The 8,126-nt window shown below is 42.7% G+C and overlaps 1 long non-coding RNA gene across 1 annotated transcript; it reads left to right on the top strand.

Moving 5' to 3' along the window:
- The first annotated feature begins 6,566 nt into the window (after positions 1-6,566).
- LOC120919542 lies at positions 6,567-7,499 on the top strand. The gene is made up of 3 exons (XR_005744589.1): positions 6,567-6,654; positions 6,754-6,841; positions 7,305-7,499. It is a non-coding gene; the product is annotated as an uncharacterized LOC120919542 (long non-coding RNA).
- Positions 7,500-8,126: the final 627 nt, after the last annotated feature.

Raw genomic sequence — 8,126 nt, 5'->3', positions numbered from 1 at the left:
GAGAAAGGTCATTTTAATAAGATTGACTCTTCCCACTAGGGAAAGGGGCAGCGTCTTCCAATGTTGACACTTGAGTGTCAGCTGTTGTAGGATCGGGTAAACGTTGTCTACCAGATAAGAGGAGGGATCGGCCTGAACTTCAATACCTAGGTATCTAAATCTAGGAACCCACGACAGCTGGGAGCCAGCACGTAGGTACAACAGGGCGTCATCCGCATACAGAGAAACCTTTTCACAAACAGGTCCTACTCGAATGCCCGGTATCAAAGGAGACGCCCTAATCTGGAGAGCCAGAGGTTCCATGGCCAATGCAAAAAGGGCCGGGGACAGCGGGCAACCCTGTCTAGTACCCCGGCCGAGGGGGAAGGACGAGGAGAGGACCCTGCTGGTATGGACCCTGGCCACCGGAGATCTATACAGTAGCTGTATCCAGGAGACAAAATTCGGGCCAAATCCAAATTTGGTCAGAACATGCCACAGGAAAGGCCACTCGACTGAGTCCAAGGCCTTTTCCGCATCGAGGGACGCCACCACCCCAGAGGGGGCGATGTCCCTCGGCCTCTCAATATTGGTATAGAGGCGCCGGATATTGATATCCGTGCCCTTCCCAGGCATAAAGCCCGATTGGTCTTCATGAACCAGGGACAAGATCATTGAGTTTAAACGATTAGCAAGAACCTTCGTGAAAATCTTCGCATCTACTTTGAGGAGGGAGATAGGGCGGTAAGACCCACAGAGCTCCGGATCCTTACCCGGTTTGGGCATGACAACAATGATTGCCTCTGACATAGAATGGGGAATTTGATCAGCCTCTAACACGGTCAGGAACAGGGAGTGTAGCCGGCACGCCAGTACTTCCCCATGTTCCTTGTAGAACTCCGTAAAGAATTGATTGCTTTGCCCTTGGATGGCAATCAACATCCTAAAGAAAAATAGTGCCACATCCTAAATTAATTGGAATAGGAGAGGAAAAGAAAATGGACTTTGTAGGCACTTATATATAAAAATACAAATATTTTTAATAATAATAGAAATTCACAAGACAATATGTCAAATCAATAAATACAAAGCATTAAAACATGATGTAGGATATATAGAACCAGGTGATTGGACCATGGGGGTGATTTGTGTAGTCATTAATCACTGGGGAACTTCAGTTCACACTTGGTCAACACTTGTTCAATCCTTAGCATGTAGGGTGTTCCACGATTGGCTCAACTAGTTTCACAGAGCTTATCCGCTTCATCGGGAGCTTTGGAACTACAATATGAAAAATAAATATATCAGAACAAGTAACAAAGGATATATAGAAAACCAGAACCAGACTTTGAATCAGTCCGGTATAGGGATACCTGTAAAGTATACTCACCACTTGGATGGTATATATTTATAGTGGAATGCTAAAAGCGGTGGAGCGCCATCCAAAAAAAGGAGCCTCCTCCTTACCAACCCAGCCGGGTCAGACAAGAAAATGCACACACACACCACTCACCAGCTTGCACCACCAGGGGCCGTGTTGGGCCGTTCCGCAAGCTAGCTCCAATGGTAACTGAAAATATAATAATGCAAAAAATGGGCATAATGGCCTGGACAAGATTGCGCATTCAAAAAACACTGGCAAGCAAACTTAGAAAAATAAAAACTATATTACTTGGGATAAACTAATACTGCTGTATAATAAAGCATCAAATAGTATCAAGTAGCAGCCTGGTTATGCTTATTGAGATATAAGCCACAAAGGTGAAGTAGCTGGCTGAAAAATTTGAAGTTTGTAAAGTTGAAAGGATCACTTATTGGTAGTAGGCAATTCGGATGCTTGCAAGGCTACAGCAATAATTAATATAGGGGGGAAATTTAGGAAGGAAGGAGGGAGGGGGGAGGAAGTGTAGATAGGCTATTACACCAAGAGTTTTAAACATATCATTAAGTGGATGGACTTAATAGAGAGGTCAATGCTGCAGCCATATACATTTATTATTTAATATGTGTATAAAAATATCAGTAGTTACCAGATAATAATAGTCAAACAGTTAAACTTGCCAAAAAACTCTCAAGGAGAGAGAGATGTTTGCACTGCAGCACAGTCAAGGTGGAATTCTGGAGAGTAGCCAAGGGGGACAAAGTAAATAGGGTTTCAGTGGTTTGGCAAAAGCAATTGCCTATATCCAGCATGATAGTTTAAAGAGAGTCGCTTACCAGTGGTGAACGCCGTGTCCAGGTAAAGAAAGCGCCGCATCTGATGTGTGGCTCGCTCCACACTGTCTGAGTGTGTGCTGCCTGGCTTTAAATGACACCCCGCGCGCTGTACGTCAGATATGTCCGACATCATGCGCGCCGGCCACGTCGGTTCACCGCGCATGCGCCGGCTGGCGCCAGCGCTTCTGGGAGTTGTAGGAAATCCCAGTGCGCTGTAAAGCGGGTTGGACCGAGGGACCGTGAAGATGGAAATCACGGTCCAAAATCGCCACTATCAGGTGACAATCACTCAATTCCTCAGGGAGAGGAAAGGTGATATCTCCCAAATAGTGGCTTGGGTGGCCGCTAGATTGCAGAAATGGCACCCAAGGCTTAGTGATTGCCAACAAGGTGACTGGTGATGTTTTGAGGCTCCCCATAGGGCTGCATCAACCGCTGGAGCATTCCTATAAAAAAACATAAGTATACAATATATGTTCTGTTGTTTATTTGGTTTGGGGGAGACAAGCCCCCAAGCTCAATATGATAAAGTTTATAAGAGGCAAAGTAATAAAATTACAATACAGTATGTGGGTAAAGCACAAATAGTGCAACAGTACTGCTATTAAGCTGAAAGAAAGTAGTGCGTAACCACGATCCTGCTTAGCAGTGGGGTATTGTATGTATATACACTTATATGTACATTTAGGTCACTCATTTCGTTCAATTGGACAATGTACTAAACATTTGGGCATATTTGAAAAATGCTTACTGATGTGGAAAGGGAGGGGTTTGTGCAATATTGGCAAAACATATATATACATATCATAAATAACATGTGTCACTCATGTATCTGGCATTGTTACAGCGAAACCAATGCCGCGGGATATAAGCCAATTAATGGATAATTTGTATATCCATATGCTAAAAGACTTGACCTAGCAATAGGACCCCTGTGATGGAGGAGACCATACGCGGGATCCGATATTAGATGTGCCCATCCAATACAAGCCCATGCATGGAACCATCCATCACAGAAAGGACCTATAAGAGTGAATCTCGTTGATACCTGGGGGAACTGTCGCCCCCAACCGTTCTATCCAGAACGTCTCCTTCTGGAGTATGCGTTGATTCCAGTTACCCCCCCTGGGATCTTTGGGTATCACCTCAAGGACAATAAATTTAACTTGGGATACATCAAATTTATGATATAGGCCCAAGTGTCTGCTCACTGGTGTTATCATTTTTCCAAATTGCGAATAATAAATATGATCATATATGCGTTTGAGTTCCCTGATTGTCTTACCGACATAGAAAGCTCTGCATCTGCACAGCATGAGGTAAACCAATCCTTTTGTAGTGCATGAGGCTTGAAAGGTTGGTCTAAAAGTTTCCCCATTTGGTAGTTCGAATTTAGTATCTTCTTGGATCCATGGGCAATAGGTACATTGTCCACATTTAGTAAGACCCCTAACTAGTCCAGTGGTTGTTTGTTTGGGTTTATATTCGCTAGCAGTGAGTTTACTTCCCAGGGATGGGCATCTACGAAAAACAATCTCAGGTCTTTCTTTGACATATTTGCCTAGTATCCTAGTAACAAGAAAAAGCCAACTAATTCAGGCGGCTTCACTTCATCTCAAGCACCAGCGCACGGCGGGAATAGCAGAGGTGAAGGGAAAACACCAATATATGATTTATCACAATATGCCTACATTGGCCCAAATGCAGCGCAAGCCCTTTAACAATTACATACTCAAACCAGTTCACAAGCTCCTCCTATGCTTCCGGGTGCAACCCGGGGAGCAGAAGGTGGAACCAATGGCCCAGCTGCAATCAACATACATCTAGCAAGGCCCACAAATCTAAATAGACAAAATACAATTACCCCTTGTAGTAATTTTGAAATCCCTTTAGGGGAGACTTCCCTGAACCCGTCATTAATGAAGAATTAAGTGTTATTAATCTAACTCCATATCCTCTATCCGAGGATGAACTAACAGTACTTAAGTTGGGCCTGAGTTTTTGTCCGAATGCAAATCTAGATAAATACGAAGTTATTAAAGATCTTTATTTGTTCGCACGCAAATTAACTTACAAACACATTTTCGATCCTGACAAAAGAAGGCAAAGGGAGGAAAAGGAGCTCTCTGAACAAGCCTTAAGAGATCTAATGCTCTTATTAGATGAGAATGAGAACTCAAGTCCCATACAATCAGGAGAGCCTACACCTGAAACTCAAGTCTATAATAAAAAGGTACCGGTTTTCAAAAAAAAGTCAGATCAATTCCCTGACCTCAATACTAATCCTCAGATAGCTGCTTTCCTTCTGGCTACTATAAGAGAAATCAAAAATATGCCATCAATCACATTACCCTCCAATTTGCCCAAACAACACCAAAATGCCCTCAAAAGTTTGCAAGCACGAACAGATACGATCATTAAGTCCTCTGATAAGGGCGGTAACATCGTACTACAGACTTGTCATCAATATGAGAAGATGTGCTACGATATTTTAAACAACAGAGAATGGTATAAACCAATTACCTCAGAAACGATAGATCAATATAAATTGGAATTTAAATTTTTAATTTATTCAGCCTACACTGAGGCACGGATTGATAAATCAACATATGATTTTTTCAACATACCATTCCCTAGAGAACCTATCTTTTATGCGATCCCCAAGATCCATAAAAATAGATTAAATCCACCAGGTCGCCCAATTATTTCAGGCATGGAAAATACTAGCAGATTTGTTGACTTTTTTCTAATGCCACATGTTACCAGTCTACCATCATATGTTAAAGACACAATTGACCTTTTAAGAAAACTAGATGGACTCACCATTCCACCACATGCTCTATTTGTCACCATTGATGTGGAAGCGCTGTATTCCAGCATATCACACAATACAGGCCTTAAAATAGTTGAATCTTTTCTTATGGAAATAGATCATAGGGAATGGAAGTTCCAGCGGCTTATCATCTCGTTCCTCTCCTTCATTTTGAAACATAATTACTTTTCATTTCACGGCTCCCACTACCTCCAGGTACAAGGCGTTGCCATGGGCACTTGTTGCGCACCGGCATACGCCAACTTGTACCTGGGGGGTGGGAGCATGAAATCTTTGCTGATGAACAGTATCGGCAATATCTGTGCCAAACGTTACAGAGCTTTATATGTCGGTAAGACAATCAGGGAACTCAAAAAACGCATATATGATCATATTTATTATTCGCAATTTGGAAAAATGATAACACCAGTGAGCAGACACTTGGGCCTATATCATAAATTTGATGTATCCCAAGTTAAATTTATTGTCCTTGAGGTGATACCTGAAGATCCCAGGGGGGGTAACTGGAATCAACGCATACTCAGAAGGAGACGTTCTGGATAGAACGGTTGGGGGCGACAGTTCCCCCAGGTATCAACGAGATTCACTCTTATAGGTCCTTTCTGTGATGGATGGTTCCATGCATGGGCTTGTATTGGATGGGCACATCTGATATCGGATCCCGCGTATGGTCTCCTCTTCTCCATCACAGGCGTCCTATTGCTAGGTCAAGTCTTTTAGTATATGGATATACAAATTATCCATTAATTGGCTTATATCCCGCGGCATTGGTTTCGCTGTAACAATGCCAGATACATGAGTGACACATATTTATGATATGTACAGTATAAATATGTTTTACCAATATTGCACAAACCCCTCCCTTTCCACATCAGTAAGCATTTTTCAAATATGCCCAAATGTTTAGTACATTGTCCAATTGAACAAAATGAGTGATCTAAATGTACATATAAGTGTATATACATACAATACCCCACTGCTAAGCAGGATCGTGGTTACGCACTACTTTCTTTCAGCTTAATAGCAGTACTGTTGCACTATTTGTGCTTTACCCACATACTGTATTGTAATTTTATTACTTTGCCTCTTATAAACTTTATCATATTGAGCTTGGGGGCTTGTCTCCCCCAAACCAAATAAACAACAGAACATATATTGTATACTTATGTTTTTTTATAGGAATGCTCCAGCGGTTGATGCAGCCCTATGGGGAGCCTCAAAACATCACCAGTCACCTTGTTGGCAATCACTAAGCCTTGGGTGCCGTTTCTGCAATCTAGCGGCCACCCAAGCCACTATTTGGGAGATATCACCTTTCCTCTCCCTGAGGAATTGAGTGATTGTCACCTGATAGTGGCGATTTTGGACCGTGATTTCCATCTTCACGGTCCCTCGGTCCAACCCGCTTTACAGCGCACTGGGATTTTCTACAACTCCCAGAAGCGCTGGCGCCAGCCGGCACATGCGCGGTGAACCGACGTGGCCGGCGCGCATGATGTCAGACATATCTGACGTACAGCGCGCGGGGGGGCATTTAAAGCCAGGCAGCACACACTCAGACAGTGTGGAGCGAGCCACACATCAGATGCGGCGCTTTCTTTACCTGGACACGGCGTTCACCACTGGTAAGCGACTCTCTTTAAACTATCATGCTGGATATTGGCAATTGCTTTTGCCAAACCACTAAAACCCTATTTACTTTGTCCCCCTTGGCTACTCTCCAGAATTCCACCTTGACTGTGCTGCAGTGCAAACATCTCTCTCTCCTTGAGAGTTTTTTGGCAAGTTTAACTGTTTGACTATTATTATCTGGTAACTACTGATCTTTTTATACAAGACTCGTTAAATAATAAATGTATATGGCTGCAGCATTGACCTCTCTATTAAGTCCATCCACTTGATGATATGTTTAAAACTCTTGGTGTAATAGCCTATCTACACTTCCTCCCCCCTCCCTCCTTCCTTCCTAAATTTCCCCCCTATATTAATTATTGCTGTAGCCTTCCAAGCATCCGAATTGCCTACTACCAATAAGTGATCCTTTCAACTTTACAAACTTCAAATTTTTCAGCCAGCTACTTCACCTTTGTGGCTTATATCTCAATAAGCATAACCAGGCTGCTACTTGATACTATTTGATGCTTTATTATACAGCAGTATTAGTTTATCCCAAGTAATATAGTTTTTATTTTTCTAAGTTTGCTTGCCAGTGTTTTTTGAATGCGCAATCTTGTCCAGGCCATTATGCCCATTTTTTGCATTATTATATTTTCAGTTACCATTGGCACCCCCTAGCTTGCGGAACGGCCCAACACGGCCCCTGGTGGTGCAAGCTGGTGAGTGGTGTGTGTGTGCATTTTCTTGTCTGACCCGGCTGGGTTGGTAAGGAGGAGGCTCCTTTTTTCGGATGGCGCTCCACCGCGTTTAGCATTCCACTATAAATATATACCATCCAAGTGGTGAGTATACTTTACAGGTATCCCTATACCGGACTGATTCAAAGTCTGGTTCTGGTTTTCTATATATCCTTTGTTACTTGTTCTGATATATTTATTTTTCATATTGTATTTCCAAAGCTCCCGATGAAGCGGATAAGCTCCGTGAAACTAGTTGAGCCAATCGTGGAACACCCTACATGCTAAGGATTGAACAAGTGTTGACCAAGTGTGAACTGAAGTTCCCCAGTGATTAATGACTACACAAATCACCCCCATGGTCCAATCACCTGGTTCTATATATCCTACATCATGTTTTAATGCTTTGTATTTATTGATTTGACATATTGTCTTGTGAATTTCTATTATTATTAAAAAAAAATTATATTTTATTTATAAGTGCCTACAAAGTCCATTTTCTTTTCCTCTCCTATTCCTTGTAGAACTCCGCCGGGAGTCCATCCGGACCCGGCGTCTTTGACGCCTAAAGAGAAGCAACCGCAGTTTGCACTTCTTTCAGAGTAAAAGGAGCGTCCAGTCTAGTACGAGCGTCAGGGGTGAGCTCCGGAAGGTCCACCGTCTCTAGAAGTGAGCAAGTCATCTGTAGTATACGTCACCCGGGAAGAGTATAGTCTAGCGTAGAAGGTGCGAAACTGGTCATT

The sequence above is a fragment of the Rana temporaria genome, chromosome 12 (assembly GCF_905171775.1).
Source record: "Rana temporaria chromosome 12, aRanTem1.1, whole genome shotgun sequence".
NCBI lineage: Eukaryota > Metazoa > Chordata > Amphibia > Anura > Ranidae > Rana > Rana temporaria.
This window is presented reverse-complemented; position numbering and strand designations above follow the sequence as displayed.